This window comes from Bufo gargarizans, chromosome 5, assembly GCF_014858855.1.
Source record: "Bufo gargarizans isolate SCDJY-AF-19 chromosome 5, ASM1485885v1, whole genome shotgun sequence".
Taxonomy (NCBI): Eukaryota; Metazoa; Chordata; class Amphibia; order Anura; family Bufonidae; genus Bufo; species Bufo gargarizans.
In genome coordinates, this window is record NC_058084.1 from 96,464,068 (window position 1) to 96,476,294 (window position 12,227).

Sequence of the window (12,227 nt, forward strand, 5' to 3'; positions counted from 1 at the left end):
AGCAGCCTTGACCCAGGATATCATGGCTCTCATCAAGGCAGCACAACATCTGGCTCCAGCATCCACCCCATCAGAAAAGTTGTTTGTTCCCGCACTGTTTTGTCTCCAACTGCTGGGTGAGTGTCATGATTCTGCCTTTTGTGGACATCCTGGTATTGTGAGCACTAAGGAGCTGCTTGCTAGATCATATTGGTGGCCCACTCTGTCTAGGGATGTCAAGTCCTATGTGTCAGCTTGCGAGGTTTGTGCTAGGTCTAAGACCCCTAGGACTCGCCCTGCTAGTAACCTACGACCCCTACCCATTCCCAGTAGACCCTAGTCCCATATCTCAATGGACTTTATCACTGACCTGCCACCTGCGGAGGGTAAGACTGTGGTTTCGGTAGTGGTCGATAGGTTTAGCAAAACGGTTCATTTTGTTCCCCTGTCTAAACTCCCAAATGCTAAAACCCTGGCGTCTCTATTTGTGAAACAGATTGTTTGTTTACATGGTATTCCGGAGAATATTGTATCTGACAGGGGTGTGCAGTTTGTGTCTAAGTTTTGGAGGGCTTTCTGTCAGAAATGCCAGATTTCTTTGTCTTTTTCGTCCGCCTACCACCCTGAGAGTAATGGGCAGACTGAACGCCTCAATCAGTCTTTGGAACAATTCCTTAGGTCATATATTGCTGATTGCCGAATTTGCTCTGAATAACCGTGTTAATTCTTCTGCTGGTGTCTCTCCATTCTTTTGTAACTATGGTTTCCACCCTCATTTTCATTCTGGGTCATCCGTCTCCTCCTCTAACCCCGAGGCAGATAAGGTTTCCTCTGAACTGTGCACAGTTTGGGCTCGGGTTCAATCAAACCTAGAAAAGGCTTAAAATACTCTGAGAATAAAGGCCAATAGGAAACGTTCTAAGGGGTTGAACTATCAAGTTGGGGATAAGGTGTCGTTGTCCTCCAAGAATCTCTCGCTCAAGGTAGCGTCTAGAAAATTTGCTCCTCGTTTTATAGGACCGTACAAGATTACGGAAGTGATTAACCTGGTATTGTTTACTGCCTGAGTCATTCCACATTCATGATGTCTTTCACAAATCTCAACTTAAAAAATATAATTATTATATTTATTAATGATTCTGTGGAATATGTGGTGTCTAAGATTGTGGATGTCAAGAAAGTGCGTAATGCTTTACAGTACCAGGTGCACTGGAAGGGCTATGGACCCGAGGAGAGATCTTGGGTACCTGCTAGAGAGGGTCATGCCCCTAGACTGGTTAGAAATTAATATTTAGAACATCCTGAGAAGCCGTCGCCTGAAGTCTTGGGTCCGGTGGCCCAGCATAAGAGGAGGGGTACTGTCACGGGACGCCAAGGAGGCACTCGCTCTCCTCAGCGCCGTCGGCATCCCGCCTCTGTGCAGAAGCGAGGACGCATGCCCAGCCGCGCACGTTTCCTCAGCGTGGCCGGCGGCCTCGGTTCCCCCGGCAACCTGAGTAGTCTGAGCACCGAGCTGGGCACTCTGTTGTCAGCTGTATTCAGAGGGGTGGGTCATGTGACGCTGGCCATGTCGCATGACCCCTGATAATCGCTATTTAACAGGCAGCCTGCTGGCCACAGGTTGCCTGTTATTTAGGTTCTTTGGCGATTCTAATTACCTGGCATAAGTAACTGTTGCTGTTTTCCATGACGATCCTCTGCCAGCGTCTTGTTTAATGCGCTGCTCTCCTGGTATTCCGACTCCGGCTTCCACCTGACGATTCTCTGCGGACTCCTGTGGTACTTTACGACTCTCCTGGTATTTATGACCCCGGTTTCTCCTGACTATTCTCTGCTTACTTCATTTGTACTTCGTTCTTTTCCTGGTTTTGACTCGGTTTGTTCACCTTCTATTGTTTGTCTGTTCTGTCCGCCCTGCACTTACTCCAAGTTAGGGATTGCCGTCCAGTTGTCCCCTGTCATTAGGACTTGTGAGGCAAGTAGGCAGGGCTAGGGGTGAGGGTGAAGCGCAGTGGTCACTTCTCTCCCCCCTGTCTGTGTGTGTACCCGACCATTACAGTGTCATGGCATTCTGGGTAAATTGGAGATAATAAGAAATGAGAATGTCTGTATCAGAGGAAACGTCGTTGGATTTGAAAGCCACAGTCGTGGCCAAAAGTTTTGAGAATGACACAAATATTAGTTTTCACAAAGTTTGCTGCTAAACTGCTTTTAGATCTTTGTTTCAGTTGTTTCTGTGATGTAGTGAAATATAATTACACGCACTTCATACGTTTCAAAGGCTTTTATCGACAATTACATGACATTATTTGCAGTGTTGGACCTTCTTTTTCAGGACCTCTGCAATTTGACTGGGCATGCTCTCAATCAACTTCTGGGCCAATTCCTGACTGATAGCAACCCATTCTTTCATAATCACTTCTTGGAGTTTGTTAGAATTAGTGGGTGTTTGTTTGTCCACCCACCTCTTGAGGATTGACCACAAGTTCTCAATGGGATTAAGATCTGGGGAGTTTCCAGGACATGGACCCAAAATGTCAACGTTTTGGTCCCTGAGCCACTTAGTTATCACTTTTGCCTTATGGCACGGCGCTCCATCGTGCTGGAAAATGCATTGTACTTCACCAAACTGTTGTTGCATTGTTGGAAGAAGTTGCTGTTGGAGGGTGTTTTGGTACCATTCTTTATTCATGGCTGTGTTTTGGGGCAAAATTGTGACTGAGCCCACTCCCTTGGATGAGAAGAAACCCCACACATGAATGGTCTCAGGATGCTTTACTGTTGGCATGACACAGGACTGATGGTAGCGCTCACCTTTTCTTCTCCGGACAAGCCTTTTTCCTGATGCTCCAAACAATCGGAAACAGGCTTCATCGGAGAATATGATTTTGCCCCAGTCCTCAGCAGTCCATTCACCATATTTTCTGCAGAAGATCAATCTGTCCCTGATGTTTTTTTTGGAGAGAAGTGGCTTCTTTGCTGCCCTTCTTGACACCAGGCCATCTTCCAAAAGTCTTCGCCTCACTATGCGTGCAGATGCGCTCACACCTGCCTGCTGCCATTCCTGAGCAAGCTCTGCACTGGTGGCACTCCGACCCCGCAGCTGAATCTTCTTTAGGAGACGATCCTTGTGCTTGCTGGACTTTCTTGGACGCCCTGAAGCCTTCTTAACAAGAATTGAACCTCTTTCCTTGAAGTTCTTGATGATCCTATACATTTTTGATTGAGGTGCAATCTTAGTAGCCACAATATCCTTGCCTGTGAAGCCATTTTTATGCAATGCAATGATGGCTGCACGCGTTTATTTGCAGGTCACTATGGTTAACAATGGAAGAACAATGATTTCAAGCACCACCCGCCTTTTAACAGGTCAAGTCTGCCATTTTAACCCAATCAGCCTGACATAATTATCTTCAGCCTTGTGCTCGTCAACATTCTCACCTGAGTTAACAAGACGATTACTGAAATGATCTCAGCAGGTCCTTTAATGATAGCAATGAAATGCAGTGGAAAGGTTTTTTGGGGATTAAGTTAATTTTCATGGCAAAGAAGGACTACGCAATTCATCTGATCACTCTTCATAACATTCTGGAGTATATGCAAATTGCTATTATAAAAACTTAAGCAGCAACGTTTCCAATTTCCAATATTTATGTCATTCTCAAAAATTTTGGCCACGACTGTATGTACTCCTGTATTCTCCTACATGTTTGGTAGTGTTGGCAGGCAGTATGCTGTTTGTAATGCTTTCTCACTTTTGTGACCCAAGTCTCAGATCCCCAGCCCCCATATTTTATATCTTAATTAGAGACAACTGGTAGCTGCAATGGCCACCCCATAGGGGGCTGAAGTATATTGTGTTACATTGTAGTATTTGGTTCTCCTGTGGCAGTATTTTGTACTGCACTGTGGTATTTGGTTCTGCAGAACTAAATACAAAAATGCTGCAAAATATACTGCCCCAGCAGAACCAAATATCTCAATGCAGCAGAGAATAGTACCCCCCCCCTTTCCCAGCAGAACTAAATACCACAGTGCAGAATAGAATTCTACCTTAGCACAACTAAATACCACAGTGAAACAAGAAGTTCTGCTTGGGCAATATATTGTGTTGCACTATATTATTTGGTTCTACTGAGGCAGTAAATTGTGCTGAACTGTGGTATTTTGTTCTGCTGGGACAGTTTTTTGCGCTGCACTGTGGTATTTGATTGTGCTAGGGCAGTATATTGTGCTACGCCTTAGAATTTAGTTTTGCTGCATAACTAAATATCAAAGTGTGGCACTATATACTGCCCCTCTATGCTAATATTGGTCCTATCTATCTGTCTTCGCCTCATCTACTCATGTTGCCCACACTTGCTCTGAATTTGGGCCAGTCTACGACATGAGGCCACTTTAAATTCCCTGTCTGCCCCTCTGACCACCTCTTTCTTCAGACAGCCGCTGCTGCACACCCCGCATCCTGTCCCTGATAGGAAGTATTCTGAATTGGTGCTTAGGATAGAACCAGCTATAAATACAGTCCTGCTTGTAGTCATAGGGCCTATAGTGGCAGGACACCTACTACAGTGAATGAAGTACTGTATGGGTCTCCTGTGCAGCAGACACCAGCTCTCATATGAAAGCTAAGATCCTGATCTAATGTTTAACCCCTTAGATGCCACAGTCTATAGAGAATACAGCATCTAAGTGGTTCAGAGGGAAGGAGCTCCCTATGGCAAACATTGCTGGGTGTCAGTCTCTTTGCATGGCAGCCGGGAACTGGGGGTATTATAGAAGCAATTATATTGTCTGTCAAAGATTTATTTAACAAAATATATATCCAAGTCGAAAAAAAATAAACAAATTATACACAGCTTTAGCCGAGCTAAACTTGACTCTGATAACACATGGCACAGTTTTATCTTGGTTATTTTGTGATAAAAGTAATTGAAATCCATTGAAAAGTTAGTTTTCTTTTTCTTGCCCCTCTTTACACGTTAACCATCAAATTTAACTCGGCCGCATCTGTATATATATGGCATTCTGGATCAATTGGAGAAGACTCGATGGCAGTATTGCTCTTTTGCTCTATTTCTCTATTGCTCTTTTTTCCCCCAGAAAGAGTTAATAAAAGTTAACCAGTAAGCTATGTGTACCCCAAAAAAAGGTTACATAAAAAACTACAACCTATACCATAAAAATAAAAAAAAAGCTACGGAAAAAGAAAACAGGTATAGCTTTTGGAACGTGATGAAACAGTTAAAAAAAAAAAATATTTGTCACTAAAGCCCCATTGCATACAGGTGAAGTGGTTAAAATCATCTTAAATGTTTAAATGACCTAATGTTTAAATGTTTTAAAGGATTTTTGATGATATATTATTTGTATTTCCCCATGTCTATATCTATATTTAAACAAAAAAACATGAAATCCTTCAGTTTTCAGACTGGCCACTAAGCCTAATAATAGGCACCTTTTCTTGGTCTGTACAGATCACTTTACTGCAGTTACCTGCTTATCTGTCATTCTAATCCTGCCTGTAATGATATCACTTATGTGTATATACACTACGTGCAGAATTATTAGGCAAATGAGTATTTTGACCACATCATCCTCTTTATGCATGTTGTCTTACTCCAAGCTGTATAGGCTCGAAAGCCTACTACCAATTAAGCATATTAGGTGATGTGCATCTCTGTAATGAGAAGGGGTGTGGTCTAATGACATCAACACCCTATATCAGGTGTGCATAATTATTAGGCAACTTCTTTTCCTTTGGCAAAATGGGTCAAAAGAAGGACTTGACAGGCTCAGAAAAGTCAAAAATAGTGAGATATCTTGCAGAGGGATGCAGCACTCTTAAAATTGCAAAGCTTCTGAAGCGTGATCATCGAACAGTCAAGCGTTACATTCAAAATAGTCAACAGGGTCGCAAGAAGCGTGTGGAAAAACCAAGGCGCAAAATAACTGCCCATGAACTGAGAAAAGTCAAGCGTGCAGCTGCCAAGATGCCACTTGCCACCAGTTTGGCCATATTTCAGAGCTGCAACATCACTGGAGTGCCCAAAAGCACAAGGTGTGCAATACTCAGAGACATGGCCAAGGTAAGAAAGGCTGAAAGATGACCACCACTGAACAAGACACACAAGCTGAAACGTCAAGACTGGGCCAAGAAATATCTCAAGACTGATTTTTCAAAGGTTTTATGGACTGATGAAATGAGAGTGAGTCTTGATGGGCCAGATGGCTGGATTGGTAAAGGGCAGAGAGCTCCAGTCCGACTCAGACGCCAGCAAGGTGGAGGTGGAGTACTGGTTTGGGCTGGTATCATCAAAGATGAGCTTGTGGGGCCTTTTTGGGTTGAGGATGGAGTCAAGCTCAACTCCCAGTCCTACTGCCAGTTTCTGGAAGACACCTTCTTCAAGCAGTGGTACAGGAAGAAGTCTGCAAGGTAAGAAAAATATGATTTTCATGCAGGACAATGCTCCATCACACGCGTCCAAGTACTCCACAACGTGGCTGGCAAGAAAGGGTATAAAAGAAGAAAATCTAATGACATGGCCTCCTTGTTCACCTGATCTGAACCCCATTGAGAACCTGTGGTCCATCATCAAATGTGAGATTTACAAGGAGGGAAAACAGTACACCTCTCTGAACAGTGTCTGGGAGGCTGTGGTTGCTGCTGCACGCAATGTTGATGGTGAACAGATCAAAACACTGACAGAATCCATGGATGGCAGGCTTTTGAGTGTCCTTGCAAAGAAAGGTGGCTATATTGGTTACTGATTTGTTTTTGTTTTGTTTTTGAATGTCAGAAATGTATATTTGTGAATGTTGAGATGTTATATTGGTTTCACTGGTAAAAATAAATAATTGAAATGGGTATATATTTGTTTTTTGTTAAGTTGCCTAATAATTATGTACAGTAATAGTCACCTGCACACACAGATATCCCCCTAAAATAGCTAAAACTAAAAACAAACTAAAAACTACTTCCAAAAATATTCAGCTTTGATATTAATGAGTTTTTTGGGTTCATTGAGAACATGGTTGTTGTTCAATAATAAAATTAATCCTCAAAAATACAACTTGCCTAATAATTCTGCACTCCCTGTACAGGATCCACTATTCACAATATGTGAAAATGTATCCACTCCCTCCCAGGGTTGCCAACCAGAATTTTTATTTCTTTCTTTTCATTCTTTTCTGGACAACTTATCCCAAAATAACAGACAGTCAACATTTTTTATGGACAAATTGGAAAACCATAATAAATGATAAAGATTATAAGTAATATATGTCTACAGCTCAATATACTGATAAGAACTCATTACCAGCATTTACTGTGAGCTGTAAAATGATGAGAATTACCACCAAAATAATCTAGTCATGAACCATAAGCCTCAAAAAATTCACGGACACATCTATATTTTTTTATGGACACAGGAAAAAATTCACCTATTTTTACACTGTCCAGAAAATTCTGGACAGTTGTCAACCTTGCTCCCTCCTGGCCTCTACACTGGTCACAGGGCATGCTTAGAAACCTCTCCCATAGAAGTCAATAAGGTTAGCTCCGGACCATTGTGTCTGTGGACCATGGGGCTGCTGCAAAGCAGTTTTCTTAATGTTTTCTAAGAACAGCTCAGGCAAGATGGCCATCCCTGTAATCATGTTCAGAAAATAGAATAAATAAATCTACAATCAGAAAATATGTCTGTCGATTACAAAAAAGGATATTTGGTTTTAAATGGAGGATAACATTTTGGGTGATATATTTCCTTCAAGCTATTGTATTAATTAAACTTGCAGGGACATGGAGAATTGAACATTTAAAACTTGGAAGGTCGCCACATTTTTTTCTCTTTTCTCTATTAGAAACTGAATTTGTACTCTAATTGTCCTTTAGTGAATAAATCTGCAGCTGTGCAAATGCAAAATCTGACTTGAATCTTGATAATATTTGGAAGTCTGAATTATAGATTGGCAACCATTGAACAGATCTAGGCTACACTGTAATGCAATTGTCATTGAAAATGTTTTTCAGTATTGTTTGTATTTTACTTATTTTGGACTGAAGATAATTTTTTTCAATTAGACTTTATTTCAAATTTTCAACAGTTTTTTCCACGGGGCTAAGTTTTAGCCTATCTGCAGAGTATATTCCTTTCAGTTTCAAACTGAACCGTTAGGTTGCTTCTCTGATTGCTGGATGTATAGCCCTTATCTCTGAACTCATGACAGCTCAACCATTCATTTAAGCCATAAATGTATCAGTTTGGTAAGAATTAATAAGTGTTTATGAGCTGCCAGGAGTTTAGAGATAAGGGATATACATCCTTCTGTTAGAGCAGTTCAAAACTGAAAATAAGATATTCTGCAGATAAGCTGAAACATAACCCTGTAGGACAAAACTGTTGAACTTTTTTAAGACTAATTGATTTTTTAGCCCGGAATGCATAAATGCAATAATAAAAATGCCATGAAGGTTTTCATAACCTTTAAACAAATCAGTGTCAAACTATGGTAATTATGTAAAAAATGAAATAAGGTACAGTAGCAGGAACCATATCAAACAGGCAACATTTACAGATTTTGCTGCAGATGTTCTACATTGTAAACAGTAAAATGCTTGGCTAGATCAAATATATCATATTTTCATATATAAAGCCAATAGTTGCCAACAAATCCCAGAACATTTATGTTTCACCCTAGGAATATTCAGGCATGGCCTCATAACTGCCTCACAATACCCAGAAAATTCCCATAAATTGCCCATTTTGGAGGAAATTTGAACAAACACGCTCCCTTTATTGCTCCCTTTGTAGTTATCCCTTTCACTTTTCTGGTATTATTGGCACTTGGCAATTATGAAATTCAGGATATGTTCCTTTTAGATTATCTTCTGACTCCTCCAACTACAAATGATGTACTACACTCCTTTCATCAATTCCAAGTAATAAACATTAGACATGTTGTCTTAGAGTTCATCAGGAACCAGTATATAAAGCAAAGCAAGGCCTACTCACATAACAACTACCTTCAACACATCATCCAACAGAATAACTGTGACTAGTGATGTTTATTATTACGTTTAGTTCACATGTAATAGTTTTCTGCCATTGATTTTTTTTATAACAGTACTTTTCCACTGTGGCTACATATTACAGTTTTCAAATAACAGTTATAGAAATAAGTCTTCCAGTCTCTGTAATGGCACATCAACTCTAGCGTTGTATGTCCGTTGATTACTACAAGCTGATGCACTTTGTCAGCAGTTTTGTTGCATAGAAATGAATTTGATCTGCCGATTCATGTGTCATGTTCATGGAAAAACCCACACTGATGTGGATGTACCCTTAGAAAAAGTGTGGGGTGAAAATCTAATACTTAAAGGGGTTATTCAACCCCTATTAAGACCCCCCCAATGCCCGATAACCTCATATAGGTTATATTTACCCCACTCCCCAGCACCTACGTCTCTCTTGCTCACCACACGGCCGCCACTGTATCTCTCCGTTGAGTGGATCAAATCATCTGGCGATGAAGGGGGCCAGGCAATAGCAGGCCACAATGGGGGCGAGCCTCCCTAGCATCGTGAGTGATGCTAGGGAGGCTCATCCCTGTCGTGGCCTGCTATTGGCTGCTTCGCCTATCACTGGATGTTTTGATCAGTATATGGTTTTATAGCTGGGTAAGTATATGAAGTATATGAGGTGCCCATTAGGGGGGTCATTATTTGGGTTGGATAACCCCATTAATACTTACTTGCATTTGTAGATATTCCAGCATGATGATCCACTAGAGAGGAGCCGATTGATACTAAGCTATGCATTTCTCCAAAAACTTTGATTTCCAACAAATCTGAATTAGTGAAGAGTGCATTGATTCATACAAATTAAATACTTTCAAAAATCATCCTCTTTTAGCAGCGAGGGGCTGACCCTGCTGCTCAAGATACTCCCACTTGATTGACAGGACCAAACATCTCAAAGGATTTTGCAGAGGATCTACTGCTGCTACCTAAGCAGCACAGATGCTGACTGTGCATGCACCACTCATGTCTCAGTACATACAGAAGTGGAGCAGCGCATGCACAGTTGGCATCTACGCTGCTTGGGCAGCAGCAGATCCTTGGTACTCCCTCTGCTACTCAGAGCACTGGCACAGGCGTGAAATTGATAGGGCCAGATATCTCACCTGGCCCTGTCAATCTAATTGCTGCAAAGAGGGGGCTCACTTGAGCCGTGGGGCAAGCCCCTCACTGCTCAAGGAGGCTGATTTTTAATCAATTTAATTTGTACAAATCAATTCACTCATTACTAGTCTGAATTTTCTGGGATTCATCCTGCGTGAATTTTACAAAATAATGGGCACTGTTATACAGTCCAGAAGACAGAGAAGAAGGCACCTGCCCCAAAGAGGGATCATTTTTGGATATTTTTTTTTATTTAGAAAAATGTCTGTTTGTTACCATCCATCCATTTACCCATAGCCACATACTGTATGCCACTGTCACTTTGCCGTTACTAATGCTATCTTGTTAAAGAGCTTGAAAGGAGTTGAACATAGTCCTAGGAGACCTCAGATTGTCATACACAACTTTTCAGAGCAATAGGGGCACACATTCATTTGGAATTAATCAAATCTGATGTCTGTTTGACTAAATTGAACTCAAAACAAATTTGGGGTCATTTGTTAATCTCTATGATACACCTATATTAAAGGGACTCTTCTTCCCCTATCTGAGGGTGAAATAGAATATAGAAGACAGATGTAGTTTTATATAATTTGACTAGCAGAAGGACCCAGCTTCGCACGGGTATATTTAATCTATTTCATTTAATGCTTGTGTGTGTCGTAAAAATATATCGACAATATCCCTCTACAGCACTCTGCCCCTTTAACAGTGAACTCCACAGTCCCCCACCCCTTAACATTGACCCCCCCCCACAGTGCCCCACTACTTTAAAATGGGACCTCCACAGCAGCCCATCCCTTTAACTTTGACATTCATAGCAGCCCGTCCCTTTAACAGTGAGTTTCACATCACCCCACTCCCTTGACAGTGACCTCCTCAGGGGCCCATCCCCTTAACAGTGACCTCAACAGTACCTCGATCCCTTAACAGTGACCTCACAGTACCCTGCTGCCTTAACAGTGGCCTCCACAGCAGTTGCCCCTTTAATAGTGGCCTCTGCCCCCTTAACAGTGACCTCCACAGTGTCAGCCCCTTAAACAGTGACCTCCACAGCAGCCTGCCCCCTTAACATTAACATTCACAGTAAACGCCTCTTTAACAGTGACCTCCACAGTGCCCGCTACTTTAACAGTGACCTCCACAGCGCCCTGCCCCTTTAGTGCTAGGGCTACATGACGACATGTGTCACGCAACATTTTGTCTCAACAATTTTTATAATGATAGGCTATGGTGTCGCACTGTGACATGTGACGTGCTGCGACTGTGACACGACAGTCACAAAAAATCCATCCAAGATGGATTTTTCTGCGACTGTCACATAGCAGTCACAGCATGTCGCATGGCTCAACGCAAAACCATAGACTATCATTATAAAAAATTGTCACGCTACATTGGTGCAACATCAATGTCGCGTGACACATGTAGCAGTGTAGTTGTGCCTATGTGTCGTGCAACTTATTGTCGCGCGACACATGTCGTCGTGTAGCCCTAGCCTAAAGCTGACCTACAGCAGTGAAGAAAAATGGCTGGGCCTGCGAGCTTCTATAAGGGACATGTGACCATGTGTATGGCAGTTGGTATTTGAAGAGAAAGACTTGCAGGCTTGTATTGGCTAATGCAGGTAATTTTTTGGGAATATCTCAGGAACGGTATGGCTTAGAGAGCTGAGAGTCTAAAACCTTCCTTGACAACTGATGTACCTGTGTTCCAAATTTGGTGAAGATTGGTCCAGTCATTTTGTCGGTCATAAAGAACAAACAGACAGACGTCTGGCAGACAGGAACTCATTGTGTACCGGCATGTTAGCTCCACAGCATTCTTTCCCAGATAGTAAGTGATATGTGTACTAAGTTTAGCAGAAATTGATCGATGAGTTTTTGAGTTACAGAACATGTGTGTAGCAATAACAGATGGAGCATACAAACTCCATGCAGCTGCTGTGTAGGGGTGTCTGACCCCCACAAGATTTATTTCCAGGTAGCAAGGTATGTGTATACCAAGTTTCATTGAAATCGATGGTTGCGTTTTTAAGTGATTGCGGAATATACATACATACATATCC